Source organism: Oncorhynchus keta, chromosome 35, assembly GCF_023373465.1.
Source record: "Oncorhynchus keta strain PuntledgeMale-10-30-2019 chromosome 35, Oket_V2, whole genome shotgun sequence".
NCBI lineage: Eukaryota > Metazoa > Chordata > Actinopteri > Salmoniformes > Salmonidae > Oncorhynchus > Oncorhynchus keta.
The window spans coordinates 6,544,349-6,559,098 of NC_068455.1; the positions used below are offsets into that span (position 1 = coordinate 6,544,349).

The window sequence follows — 14,750 nt, forward strand, 5'->3', positions numbered from 1 at the left end:
GCTCTCGCTCTCTCTCTGACTCTTCCTCCAGTACTATGCTCTCTCTCTCTCTCTGACTCTTCCTCCAGTACTATGCTCTCTCTCTCTCTCTGACTCTTCCTCCAGTACTATGCTCTCTCTCTCTCTCTGACTCTTCCTCCAGTACTATGCTCTCTCTCTCTCTCTGACTCTTCCTCCAGTACTATGCTCTCTCTCTCTCTCTGACTCTTCCTCCAGTACTATGCTCTCTCTCTCTCTGACTCTTCCTCCAGTACTATGCTCTCTCTCTCTCTCTGACTCTTCCTCCAGTACTATGCTCTCTCTCTCTCTCTGACTCTTCCTCCAGTACTATGCTCTCTCTCTCTCTCTGACTCTTCCTCCAGTACTATGCTCTCTCTCTCTCTCTGACTCTTCCTCCAGTACTATGCTCTCTCTCTCTCTCTGACTCTTCCTCCAGTACTATGCTCTCTCTCTCTCTCTGACTCTTCCTCCAGTACTATGCTCTCTCTCTCTCTCTGACTCTTCCTCCAGTACTATGCTCTCTCTCTCTCTGACTCTTCCTCCAGTACTATGCTCTCTCTCTCTCTCTGACTCTTCCTCCAGTACTATGCTCTCTCTGTCTCTCTCTCTCTCTGCCTCTCTCTCTCTGCCTCTCTGTCTCTGTGTGTGTGTGTGTGTCCCCTCCTCCAGTACTATTCTCTCTCTCTCTCTGCCTCTGTCTCTGTGTGTGTGTGTCCCCTCCTCCAGTACTATTCTCTCTCTGTCTCTCTGCCTCTCTGTCTCTGTGTGTGTGTGTCCCCTCCTCCAGTACTATTCTCTCTCTCTGACCAAGGATTTGGTAGAACAGATAACATTGTAGTTTTTAAATTATTTCTGCTCTGTAAACTAAAGGGACTACATGCGTGCCTTGGGATGTTTTATGTTGACTCTACCACGTCTCTCAGAGATGGAGCCTTATTTATTGTTTAGACCGGTCAAGGTTGAACTAGATCTCAATGTTTATTACCAAGGTTCTCTGTGTTATAACACCTTCATGACATAAGACATATAAAACATGTGGTGTCGTTCCATGTAAGGAATAGCTTTATTGTGATGTTAGCCAGGGCAGAAAAGGCCAAATCTATCCTCTTTATTTAAGATGACGTTTTATATATAAAAGTGTTTCTGCTTGCTTTGTTAGTATGAACATGCAGATGTAAAAGATATGTCCATTTCTCTTTAAGGTCGGATGTGTTCTTGCTAACGAGGAATGATGTGCCTTCGTTTCTCCCTGAGCAACGACTTGTTTCCCAAACTCAGTACCCCCTCCCCTCTTGGGTGCATGTTTTGGGTTTCTGCCCTAGCTGCACTACACAGCTGATTTCAAATATCCAACTCCTTATCAGGCTTTGATTACCTGAATCAGCGGTGTAGTGCAGCGAGGATGACAAACAAAATGTGCATCTGGGGGGGCAGGATCTGACTCCAAATGCCACCCTATTCCCTTCATAGTGCCCTACTATAGACCAGAGCCCTATTCCCTTCATAGTGCCCTACTATAGACCAGAGCCCTATTCCCTTCATAGTGCACTACTATAGACCAGAGCCCTATTCCCTTCATAGTGCACTACTATAGACCAGAGCCCTATTCCCTTCATTGTGCACTACTATAGACCAGAGCCCTATTCCCTTCATAGTGCACTACTATAGACCAGAGCCCTATTCCCTTCATAGTGCCCTACTATAGACCAGAGCCCTATTCCCTTCATAGTGCCCTACTATAGACCAGAGCCCTATTCCCTTCATAGTGCACTACTATAGACCAGAGCCCTATTCCCTTCATAGTGCCCTACTATAGACCAGAGCCCTATTCCCTTCATAGTGCACTACTATAGACCAGAGCCCTATTCCCTTCATAGTGCCCTACTATAGACCAGAGCCCTATTCCCTTCATAGTGCCCTACTATAGACCAGAGCCCTATTCCCTTCATAGTGCCCTACTATAGACCAGAGCCCTATTCCCTTCATAGTGCCCTACTATAGACCAGAGCCCTATTCCCTTCATAGTGCCCTACTATAGACCAGAGCCCTATTCCCTTCATAGTGCACTACTATAGACCAGAGCCCTATTCCCTTCATAGTGCCCTACTATAGACCAGAGCCCTATTCCCTTCATAGTGCACTACTATAGACCAGAGCCCTATTCCCTTCATAGTGCCCTACTATAGACCAGAGCCCTATTCCCTTCATAGTGCCCTACTATAGACCAGAGCCCTATTCCCTTCATAGTGCACTACTATAGACCAGAGCCCTATTCCCTTCATAGTGCCCTACTATAGACCAGAGCCCTATTCCCTTCATAGTGCACTACTATAGACCAGAGCCCTATTCCCTTCATAGTGCACTACTATAGACCAGAGCCCTATTCCCTTCATAGTGCACTACTATAGACCAGAGCCCTATCCCCCTCATAGTGCACTACTATAGACCAGAGCCCTATTCCCTTCATAGTGCACTACTATAGACCAGAGCCCTATTCCCTTCATAGTGCACTACTATAGACCAGAGCCCTATTGCCTTCATAGTGCCCTCCTTTTGACCAGAGCCCTATTCCCTTCATAGTGCCCTCCTTTTGACCAGAGCCCTATTGAGTGAATCTTGGCCATTTGGGACTCAGTCTAAGCTTCCTCAGTGTTTGTTAAAGAGGCCACGCTAGTATTGTCGGACACTATTTTGCAACAACCCTTTTTTGTTTTTGAGAATTCATCTTTTTAAAATATTTTTTTTACCCACTTTAGTGCCATGGTGTTGGTCTCCCATCCTTCAATATCATCAGGGTCAAATGAGAACTAAGTTATCATATTATTTTGTTTTTCTTACGGGTCCACCTGCCTAGCTACAGCCAGTCAACCGTTAATGCCTATTTCTCGTATGAGTCCCAACTGACTATATAGTGTCCTATATAGTGCACTACTTTGAACCAGAGCTCTATGGCCCTTGATTAAAAGTAGTGCTCTGTGTAGCCAATTTATAATGAAAAAAAGCCTTATGTATTGGCCCCGGTCAAAAGTATTGCGCTACAGAGAATAGAGTGCCATTTGAGAGGCAGCCCTTGTGACAGTCCTGACCCTAGCTGGTCTAATGACTTGCCTCAGACAGTCCTGACCCTAGCTGGTCTAATGACTTGCCTCAGACAGTCCTGACCCTAGCTGGTCTAATGACTTGCCTCAGACAGTCCTGACCCTAGCTGGTCTAATGACTTGCCTCAGACAGTCCTGACCCTAGCTGGTTATTGACTTGCCTCAGACAGTCCTGACCCTAGCTGGTCTAATGACCTGCCTCAGACAGTCCTGACCCTAGCTGGTCTAATGACCTGCCTCAGACAGTCCTGACCCTAGCTGGTCTAATGACTTGCCTCAGACAGTCCTGACCCTAGCTGGTCTAATGACTTGCCTCAGACAGTCCTGACCCTAGCTGGTCTAATGACTTGCCTCAGACAGTCCTGACCCTAGCTGGTCTAATGACTTGCCTCAGACAGTCCTGACCCTAGCTGGTCTAATGACCTGCCTCAGACAGTCCTGACCCTAGCTGGGTCTCAGGACCTGTCTCAGACAGTCCTGATCCTAGCTGGTCTAATGACCTGCCTCAGACAGTCCTGACCCTAGCTGGTCTAATGACCTGCCTCAGACAGTCCTGACCCTAGCTGGGTCTCAGGACCTGTCTCAGACAGTCCTGATCCTAGCTGGTCTAATGACTTGCCTCAGACAGTCCTGACCCTAGCTGGTCTAATGACCTGCCTCAGACAGTCCTGACCCTAGCTGGTCTAATGACCTGCCTCAGACAGTCCTGACCCTAGCTGGTCTAATGACCTGCCTCAGACAGTCCTGACCCTAGCTGGTCTAATGACTTGCCTCAGACAGTCCTGACCCTAGCTGGTCTAATGACTTGCCTCAGACAGTCCTGACCCTAGCTGGTCTAATGACCTGCCTCAGACAGTCCTGACCCTAGCTGGTCTAATGACCTGCCTCAGACAGTCCTGACCCTAGCTGGTCTAATGACCTGCCTCAGACAGTCCTGACCCTAGCTGGTCTAATGACTTGCCTCAGACAGTCCTGACCCTAGCTGGTCTAATGACTTGCCTCAGACAGTCCTGACCCTAGCTGGTCTAATGACCTGCCTCAGACAGTCCTGACCCTAGCTGGTCTAATGACTTGCCTCAGACAGTCCTGACCCTAGCTGGTCTAATGACCTGCCTCAGACAGTCCTGACCCTAGCTGGTCTAATGACTTGCCTCAGACAGTCCTGACCCTAGCTGGTCTAATGACCTGCCTCAGACAGTCCTGACCCTAGCTGGTCTAATGACCTGCCTCAGACAGTCCTGACCCTAGCTGGTCTAATGACCTGCCTCAGACAGTCCTGACCCTAGCTGGTCTAATGACTTGCCTCAGACAGTCCTGACCCTAGCTGGTCTAATGACCTGCCTCAGACAGTCCTGACCCTAGCTGGTCTAATGACCTGCCTCAGACAGTCCTGACCCTAGCTGGTCTAATGACCTGCCTCAGACAGTCCTGACCCTAGCTGGTCTAATGACCTGCCTCAGACAGTCCTGATCCTAGCTGGTCTAATGACCTGCCTCAGACAGTCCTGATCCTAGCTGGTCCTTTGACCTGCCTCAGACAGTCCTGATCCTAGCTGGTCTAATGACCTGCCTCAGACAGTCCTGACCCTAGCTGGTCTAATGACCTGCCTCAGACAGTCCTGACCCTAGCTGGTCTTAATGACCTGCCTCAGACAGTCCTGACCCTAGCTGGTCTAATGACCTGCCTCAGACAGTCCTGATCCTAGCAGGTCTAATGACTCTAGTGTAACACAAACCTCCATGATCAAAAGAAGATTTCAGTCATTGTGAATCAACCAAGAGAGACATTGTAACCTAATATATTTAAGATCCATACCACTGTTCCATGTTTTTATTGTTGATTTATCATCAGGTTAGACAGGTACTTTTTGATGGAAAAGTGAAAAAGCATTCGAATTTATGTATTTGAACCAGAAATGCCAAATGTATGACAGTACCAGCGTTCATTTAGCTATATGTGATTGTGTACACAGAATGTTTGGTCAAATTTGAGCATGTTTATAATATACCTGGCGTAATAGTGGAATGACAAGTGTCGAGCCGCGGCTTTTGTGGAGCGATGGGTAACGATGCTTCGAGGGTGACTGTTGTCGATGTGTGCAGAGGGTCCCTGGTTCGCGCCCGGGTATGGGCGAGGGGACGGACGTAAAGTTATTCTGTTACATTTTGGTACACCAGCTTCAAACAGCTGTAAAAAATATATATATATATATATTGTTTTGTTATTGAAGGGATATTTCACAGCGATTTCTAGACGGTATAATGATTCCCTACGCTATTCAGTGCTTGTTTTTGCACAAAACTAAAGTTGAGCGAACTGTATAGAATATTAGCAACGAGGAAAAGAGAAGGATTTCTATTAGATGACAGAACAGAACAGAACAACGGATGCCGCACCGGCGGGAGAAATCAATAGGCCAATATCCACCATTGTTGTGATTGGCTGTGATAAGTAACACTGGTGAAATCCTATTAGCGCCAGCTATATTATGGACATTTTCTGAAAATACTACATTCCTGTGTAGCACTTTTTTAGGTTCACCAGATCCTTGATGCTGGACGTAGAGATTATTTATCATCAGTTAGTTATATTAATCAATGTGACCAATCAAGCATAACTCAAATGTACGATATATTTATAAAATAATTTATCCTGTGAAAAGTTAGAATTGTAAAAAAATATTTGATTGAAATAAAACAGGTGCCATGCTTGCTCAAAGTTACATTTTTTTCTCTTGTTACAAATCCCATTGTATTTTAATGGTCACATACACTTAGACGGCCTAATAATATTCATCCATATGTACGCTGTTCGTCTTTTTAGTTTTCGTTGCTCCGAGTAAGGTCTGGGATGTCCAAGGCGAGCTATATAGATTGCCAGCTTGTAGTCCTAAAACCCCGAATTAAGTTACCTCAGGTTTGTTCAGCCATCCCTATAGGGAAAATTAATGGGGAAAATAATAGGTTTTTGGAATTAATGCCCGGAAATAAGGTCAGAGGTTAACACGGGTTTAGGCGATCTTGTACGTTTTGTTCTGAGATGGCAGCAGTCAGTTAACATAACAATTATGAAGCCTTTATACGTTCTTTAAAATTCACAAAGTGACGTTAGCTGATAAAGATTATCATAGGCTTAAGACATTTGATGCGTTCTGATCTGTGTTTACTACACATATTATTGTCGGTGTTTATACAAAAAAAAACACGCCATTAATTTTCCTCAGGCTTTGTCCAGCAAACCATGGCGGAGTTAATGTCTACAAAAAGACGGCATTAACGTTACAAAAAAATAAAAGATCCCAGAAGTGTTCATTACGCACAAAAATAGCTTTTTCCCCCCCCTCATTCTGTGTACGAATCTGACATCCCTGTTTGGATTATTTTGGCAAAGGACAAATACTTCCACCTGACAGGTGTTGCAGAGCAAAAAGCTGATTCAATAGCACGATCCTTACACAGGTGCACAGGTACATGCAATTACCTTGCTGACTGCAGGAATGTCCACCAGATAATTGAATGTTTATTTCTCTACCATTTTAGAGAATTTGGCCTCACAACCGCAGACCACGTGTAACCACGCCAGCCCAGGACCTCCACATCCGGGCTTCTTCACTTGCGGGCTCGTCTGAGACCAGCAACCCAGACAGGTGGTGGAACTGTGGGTCTGTATAAACTCAGAGAAGCTCATCTGTGTGCTTGTCGTCCTCACCTCACCTCAGTTCAGTGTCTTAACTGACGACAGTGGGCAAATGCTCATCTTCAATGGCCACTGGCACGCTGAAGAAGTGTGTTCTTCACGGATGAATCCCGGTTTCAACTGTACAGGTGGCTGACAGCGTGTGTGGGCGAGCGGTTTGCTGATGATGTTGTGAACAGAGTGCCCCATGGTGGTGGTGGGATTACGGTATGGGGTAGGAATAAGTCACGGACAACGAACACAATTGCATTTTATCGATGTCAATTTGAATGCATAGAGATACCGTGACGAGATCCTGAGGCCCATTGTCGTTCCATTCATCCTCCGCCATCACCTCATGTTTCAGCATGATAATGCAAGGCCCCATGTCGCTAGGATCTGTACACAATTCCTGGAAGCTGAAAATGGCCCAGTTCTTCCCTGGCCTGCATACTCACCAGACACGTCACCCACTGAGCATGTTTGGGATGCTCTGGATTGACGTGTATGACTGAGTGTTCCAGTTCCTGGCAATAGCCAGCAACTTCACACAGCCATTGAAGAGGAGTGGGACAACATTACACAGGCCACAATCAACAGCCTGATCAACTCTATGAGATGTTGCGCTGTATGAGGATGTATAATATGTATAAATGGTGGTCACTTCTGATCCACGCCCCTACCTTTTTGTTTTAAGGTATCTGTGACCAATAGATGCGTATCTAATGCAAATCCACAGATTTTGGCCTAATTCATTAATTTCAAATGGACTAATTTCCTTATATGAACTGTAATTTAGTAACATCTTAAATGGTTGCATTTAGATTTTTATTCCGTGTAATTTCTCCTTTATACAGTATTTGTAATGGGAGGAAAACTGAGGGGCGGGGTTTAGGATTTGAGTGTCAGTTTTTCCCGGCATCTTCGTAGAAAGCTATGCCAGAGATATTAGAGCAAGGATGAGATTGGAGGAGATTTGTTAACGATCTATTTCACTTGCGTTGTGCAATGTAGACATGTTTTCCACGCCAATAAAAGCCTTTGAATTGAATTTATAGGAAGTCCATTAGGCAATGAATGAGTGAAATATAACCGGGCTACCCAGCAGACTGTCAACCAAGCGCGTTCACGTTATCCCGCGGTTGTTAAACTACTCGTCACGCAAATCCCTTCCCAAAGTCAAGGTATTAGTCGAAAAACGTGCCTATTTTCCTCGAAAGTACGTAATGTCACCATTCCAGAGCTATACAATATTACAAACGGCAAGAGTAATTATCTCACATCTTGGAAAATATTTTGTAATGTTGTACATCTTGTTGACGAAATTTCTGTTAATGTTATGTTTTTGAGCTTTGAAGAAGAGTCCTTGAAGGAACCAGCTCATCTGTCCCAGAATGCACCGCGCAGCTCAGTGGCGTTTCCCATCTCCTCAAAATTATCTCTGACGATGGGAGAGTTTTTAAAAAAATGGCGTCGTGGCGTCGAATGGTGGGGACCGTGGTGCTTGCAAAAAAAATGCACGGGACCCGTACAACGACCGACGGACAACACCCGGGACATTAGCGTTTACTGATTATTTGTGGTGGCTTGGATGTCTTTCAGTGAGTATTGTAGTATTTTAAACGTAGCTATAGGTGGTTGGATGATCGGTGTTTGCGAGATGGGCACTCAGAGCCCTTTGTTTAACTGTGAACTGTATAGACGCGGCATATCTAACAGCGAACTAAACTCTATTCAATTGAAGTGAAGGAAGTTTCTGATTAACTTCACCAGACGGCTTTGTGCAATTCAGCTCCGACTACATCGATTCGTCCAAGGTCAATACTTTATTTATTTTTAAATGTAAATTACCGTATGAACTTGTACCCGTTTGTCCTCTGTAGTTGCGTGCCTTACTTTGTTGGCTGAAATCCACCCCCCAATAAACGGTAACGAAATACCAAATCACGACCACCGACCGACCTGCGTGCATAAAGATGGCACAATTCATATGACGTCATTGTTTTAGGGCTCTCCACTGACTCAACTATGGCTCGTTACATTTTTCAAAGTGCAAATAAATCAGCACCATTTTACACTTAACAAACAATCCAAACACAACCATTTAAAAATATTTTTTACTTTAGTTTCAGTTCATATATTTGGAAATCAGTCAATTGAAATTGATTAATTAGGCCCTAATCTATGGATTTCAAATGACTGGGAATACAGATATGCATCTTGTTGGTCACAGATACCTTTAAAAAAAGGTCAGTAATCTGGTGTGACCACCATTTGTCTCATGCAGCGCGACACATCTCCTTCGGATAGAGTTGATCAGGCTGTTGATTGTGGCCTATAGAATGTCGTCCCACTCCTCTTCAGTGGCTGTGTGAAGTTCCTGGATATTGGTGGAAACTGGAACACGCTGTTGTACACACCGTTCCACAGCATCCCAAACATGCTCAATGGGTGACGTGTCTGGTGAGTATGCAGGCCATGGAAGAACTGGGACATTTTCAGCTTCCAGGAATTGTGTACAGGTCCTTGTGACATTGGGACCGTGCATTATCATGCTGAAACATGAGGTGATGGTGGTGGATGAATGGCACAACAATGGGCCTCAGGATCTCGTCACGGTATCTCTGTGCATTCAAATTGACATTGGTAAAATGCAATTGTGTTCGTTGTCCGTGACTTAGGCCTGCCCATACCATAACCCCACATCCACCATGTGTAGCTAGCCATCATAATGATGTGTAGCTAGCCATCATAATGATGTGTAGCTAGCCATCATAACATTGACATCAGCAAACTGCTGGCCCACATGACTCCATACACGCTGTCTGCCATCTGTCTGGTACAGTTGAAACCAGGATTCATCTGTGAAGAACACACTTCTCCAGCGTGCCAGTGACCATCGAAGGTGAGCATTTGCCCACTGAAGTCGGTTACGACGCCGAACTGCAGTCAGGTCAAGACCCTGGTGAGGACGATGAGCACGCAGACTGTTTCTGTAGACATTCTTTGGTTGTGCAAACCCACAGTTTCATCTGCTGTCTGGGTGGCTGGTCTCAGACGAACCCAGTTTCATTAGCTGTCTGGGTGGCTGTTCTCAGACGAACCCACAGTTTCATTAGCTGTCTGGGTGGCTGTTCTCAGACGAACCCACAGTTTCATTAGCTGTCTGGGTGGCTGGTCTCAGACGATCCCGCAGGTGAAGAAGCCGGACGTGGATGTCCTGGGCTGGCGTGGTTACACGTGGTCTGCGGTTGTAAGGCCGGTTGGACGTACTGACAAATTGTCTAAAACAATGTTTGTTGAGTGGCTTATGGTCGAGAAATGAACATTAAATTCTCTGGCAACAGCTCTGGTGGACATTCCTGTATTCAGCATGACAATTGCACGCTATCTCAAAATGATCATGTCTCAAGTTTAAACAGGTGCACCTTATGCTGAGGACAATAAAAGGCCACTAAAATGTGCAGTTTTGTGACAAAACTGCACATTTTAGTGGACTTTTTTTGTCCCCCCAGCACAAGGTGCACCTGTGTTATTGATCATGCTTTTTCATCAGCTTCTTGATATGCCACACCTGTCAGATGGATGGGTTATCTTGGCGAAGGAGAAATGCTCACTAACAGGGATGTAAACAAATCTGTGTCTATGTACAATTTCTGTGATCTTTTATTTCAGTTCATGAAACACTTTACATGTTGCGTTTTTATATTTTTGTTCAGTATACTTTTTGTTTTTTCAAATTGCCAGCGTCCTTGAAGCTAGAATTGGGATCACGTATGCTCTGCTAATGACCGTACAATAAAAACAGTAAAGGAGAGTCATGTACAGAATTAGGAATTTGTGGTAAGTGCCCTGACGGCCGCCATCTTTGACCTCCCACATTTTAGAGCAACTGCATTGAGCAAACAGTCAGTGGTTGTATTTGATTAACATGTATTGAAAAGGTATGGATATTTGCAAACAAAGGCACGCAACTACAGAGGACAAACCAAGGTACACGGTGGGCGTTTTTCATCATTCTTGACCTTGGGCGAAACGATTTAGTCAGAGCTACTCCGTTGGTGAAGTCCATCAAACTACCTTCACCGTGGAGTTTAGTTGGCTACTAGCTAGCAACTCAACATCTGTAGCAATAATTATTGGTTTCCGTTGTATCCCTGCTTTACTGTGGTCATGTCACGGGTTTCTATATTTGTTTTTCACAATAGATCATTTGGATGACATTTGTGAAAGGTTGTTTATTCAATTATATAGCTAGCTAATTTCCTAGCTATATATTTTTTTAAATTGGGTATTGTTTGTTCATCCAGTCTTTCTCTCCAGCTTCTAGACGAGATCTTCTCTGACAGTGCAAACATCTGAACATGTACATCGTTTGACAAAGGTCAGTCCTTTTAGCCATCATAATGATATGTAGCTAGTCATCATAATGATATGTAGCTAGCCATCATAATGATATGTAGCTAGTCATCATAATGGTGTGTAGCTAGTCATCATAATGGTATGTAGCTAGCCACCATAATGGTATGTAGCTAGCCATCATAATGGTATGTAGCTAGCCATCATAATGGTGTGTAGCTAGCCATCATAATGGTGTGTAGCTAGCCATCATAATGGTGTGTAGCTAGCCATCATAATGGTGTGTAGCTAGCCATCATAATGGTGTGTAGCTAGCCATCATAATGGTGTGTAGCTAGCCATCATAATGGTGTGTAGCTAGCCATCATAATGGTGTGTAGCTAGCCATCATAATGGTATGTAGCTAGCCATCCTAATGGTATGTAGCTAGCCATCCTAATGGTATGTAGCTAGCCATCATAATGGTATGTAGCTAGCCATCATAATGATATGTAGCTAGTAATCATAATGATATGTAGCTAGCCATCATAATGATATGTAGCTAGCCATCATAATGGTATGTAGCCAGCCATCATAATGATATGTAGCTAGCCATCATAATGGTATGTAGCTAGCCATCATAAGCCATCATAATGGTATGTAGCTAGCCATCATAATGGTATGTAGCTATATGTAGCTAGCCATCATAATGGTATGTAGCTAGCCATCATAAGCCATCATAATGATATGTAGCTAGCCATCATAATGGTATGTAGCTAGCCATCATAATGATATGTAGCTAGCCATCCTAATGGTATGTAGCTAGCCATCATAATGATATGTAGCTAGCCATCATAATGATATGTAGCTAGCCATCATAATGGTATGTAGCTAGCCATCATAATGATATGTAGCTAGCCATCATAATGATATGTAGCTAGCCATCATAATGATATGTAGCTAGCCATCCTAATGATATGTAGCTAGCCATCCTAATGGTATGTAGCTAGCCATCATAATGGTATGTAGCTAGCCATCATAATGGTATGTAGCTAGCCATCATAATGGTATGTAGCTAGCCATCATAATGGTGTGTAGCTAGCCATCATAATGGTGTGTCATAATGATAGCTAGCCATCATAATGGTGTGTAGCTAGCCGTCATAATGGTGTGTAGCTAGCCGTCATAATGGTGTGTAGCTAGCCGTCATAATGCTGTGTAGCTAGCCGTCATAATGCTGTGTAGCTAGCCGTGGTGTGTAGCTAGCCGTCATGCTGTGTAGCTAGCCGTCATAATGCTGTGTAGCTAGCCGTCATAATGCTGTGTAGCTAGCCGTCATAATGCTGTGTAGCTAGCCGTCATAATGCTGTGTAGCTAGCCATCACAATGATATGTAGCTAGCCATCATAATGATGTGTAGCTAGCCATCATAATGATGTGTAGCTAGCCATCCTAATGATATGTAGCTAGCCATCCTAATGATATGTAGCTAGCCATCATAATGGTGTGTAGCTAGCCATGTGCTTTTTCATTGCACTATTCTCACATTTCTCAAATCCCAAAACAGATGCAAACTAAATGAGTGCCAGACTGCCAGGTGTGGGGGAACTGTCCTGCGGACAACAGGCCTCCCATGCCAGACTGCCAGGTGTCGGAACTGTCCTGTGGACCACAGGCCTCCCATGCCAGACTGCCAGGTGTGGGGGAACTGTCCTGCGGACAACAGGCCTCCCGTGTGAGACAAGTCTGGATTTAGGCCACCATCACCCAACTGTCAAGCTCCACAGCTGTTGAAACCAGAGATGGATCAAAGTCTGTGTCATCGTCAATGGATCAAGATATCAACCTCTGCCACTCTTCACTAAAGAGAGGACCACTTCGGGGATGTGTGGGTTACAGGAGAGACTGGCTACCACATATACAGCCCCAGGCCGGGTCTGTCTCTCTCTCCTCACCTAGCTGTCTGTCTCTCTCTCTCCTCACCTAGCTGTCTGTCTTCTCTCTCCTCACCTAGCTGTCTGTCTTCTCTCTCCTCACCTAGCTGTCTGTCTCCTCACCTAGCTGTCAGTCTCCTCACCTAGCTGTCAGTCTCCTCTCTCCTCACCTAGCTGTCCGTCTCCTCTCTCCTCACCTAGCTGTCAGTCTCCTCACTCCTCACCTAGCTGTCCGTCTCCTCACCTAGCTGTCAGGCTCCTCTCTCCTCACCTAGCTGTCCGTCTCCTCACCTAGCTGTCCGTCTCCTCACCTAGCTGTCCGTCTCCTCACCTAGCTGTCCGTCTCCTCACCTAGCTGTCCGTCTCCTCACCTAGCTGTCCGTCTCCTCACCTAGCTGTCCGTCTCCTCACCTAGCTGTCCGTCTCCTCACCTAGCTGTCCGTCTCCTCACCTAGCTGTCCGTCTCCTCACCTAGCTGTCCGTCTCCTCACCTAGCTGTCCGTCTCCTCACCTAGCTGTCCGTCTCCTCACCTAGCTGTCCGTCTCCTCACCTAGCTGTCCGTCTCCTCACCTAGCTGTCCGGCTCCTCTCTCCTCACCTAGCTGTCAGGCTCCTCTCTCCTCACCTAGCTGTCAGGCTCCTCTCTCCTCACCTAGCTGTCCGGCTCCTCTCTCCTCACCTAGCTGTCCGTCTCCTCTCCTTATAGCCAATAATGATAACTGTAGATCAGGGCCCGTATCTACAAAGCAGGAAGGCTGATTTAGCATCAGTTTGACCATAATGAATCATAATGTATAGACAGATCCTAGATCAGATTGAATCAGATTTTATAGACAGATCCTAGATCAGATTGTATAGACAGATCCTAGATCAGAATGAATCAGATTGTATAGACAGGTCCTAGATCAGCATTCTTAGTCTCCACCACTCCTTGTAGTTTGAGCCTATTTCTTTCATAATTAGGGGTCAAACAGGAATTGTGTAGTCTTACCGCCCAATTTGACCTCTACTCTTCTGTTGTCTGAACCAAGGCAATTCACCATTTTTTATAATACATTTATCTAGGTATAGATCTGGATGTACTGGGATCAGTGGTTTGTTGCTTTTCCTGAATGCCCTTATCCCCAACCTTTTACAAATATAGTAAAACTTTCAGTAGACATTGTAGCAAGGATCTGGTGTAGACCCCTGTAATCTCGCATGTCAGACATTACAGCCACACAGTAAAGTTTTATGCAATATTCTGAGACACTCCTCTGGCTCTGTGAGATTAGATTAGCAGCCACGTGATTGGTTGAAAGCTGGAAATATCTCTCTACCTCATTGACATGTTTGGCACCATGCCGGTTGGTGCTTTTCGACATGATGAAAACGGCGTAGAGGCCAACAGAACACTAGTCCCGGTCCTACAGAGGGAGGTTAATGAATTTACATGCCTTCCTTTAGACTTCACGTCATATAAAGTACGTACCATTTAAAACCTACTGTACCAAAATTCACAGGACACAATGCATACTTTGCCCTGCTCCTCCCCCTTTTTCCCAGAATGATTTCGATAACCTTGTCAACAGGGTGTATGAATGGTATGAACCAAATCAGGGTAAATGTAGTTAGTTAGGGCCAGTCACTGTGTGGTGTGCCCCAGATATTATTTTGTTGTTTTTCTGACCTGTTTCGGTTGTAACATTTGATCCACCTTCGTTTC

At 45.1% G+C, this 14,750-nt stretch overlaps 3 long non-coding RNA genes across 61 annotated transcripts; 1 reads left to right on the plus strand and 2 right to left on the minus strand.

The window, feature by feature from the left end:
• The first annotated feature begins 7 nt into the window (after positions 1–7).
• Positions 8–12,915, plus strand: LOC118368026 (uncharacterized). 2 transcript variants are annotated; one of them, XR_008092123.1, is made up of 4 exons: positions 8–8,374; positions 9,061–9,236; positions 11,097–11,157; positions 12,679–12,915. It is a non-coding gene; the product is annotated as an uncharacterized LOC118368026 (long non-coding RNA). The 2 variants fall into 2 exon arrangements; XR_008092122.1 differs by lacking the exon at positions 9,061–9,236 and having other exon boundaries at positions 11,084–11,157.
• LOC127915775 (uncharacterized) lies at positions 3,204–4,889 on the minus strand. 48 transcript variants are annotated; one of them, XR_008092104.1, is made up of 9 exons: positions 4,741–4,889; positions 4,626–4,663; positions 4,436–4,587; positions 4,246–4,359; positions 4,094–4,207; positions 3,904–4,017; positions 3,714–3,827; positions 3,408–3,521; positions 3,218–3,331 (listed from the first exon to the last, which is right to left on the minus strand). It is a non-coding gene; the product is annotated as an uncharacterized LOC127915775 (long non-coding RNA). The 48 variants fall into 48 exon arrangements; XR_008092097.1 differs by having other exon boundaries at positions 4,436–4,511; positions 4,626–4,701; positions 4,741–4,878; XR_008092081.1 differs by having other exon boundaries at positions 4,436–4,549; positions 4,626–4,701; positions 4,741–4,878.
• LOC127915774 (uncharacterized) lies at positions 12,899–13,755 on the minus strand. Of its 11 annotated transcripts, none has more exons than XR_008092063.1 (3): positions 13,357–13,755; positions 13,169–13,242; positions 12,899–13,048 (listed from the first exon to the last, which is right to left on the minus strand). It is a non-coding gene; the product is annotated as an uncharacterized LOC127915774 (long non-coding RNA). The 11 variants fall into 11 exon arrangements; XR_008092068.1 differs by having other exon boundaries at positions 13,169–13,269; XR_008092057.1 differs by having other exon boundaries at positions 13,337–13,755.
• Positions 13,756–14,750: the final 995 nt, after the last annotated feature.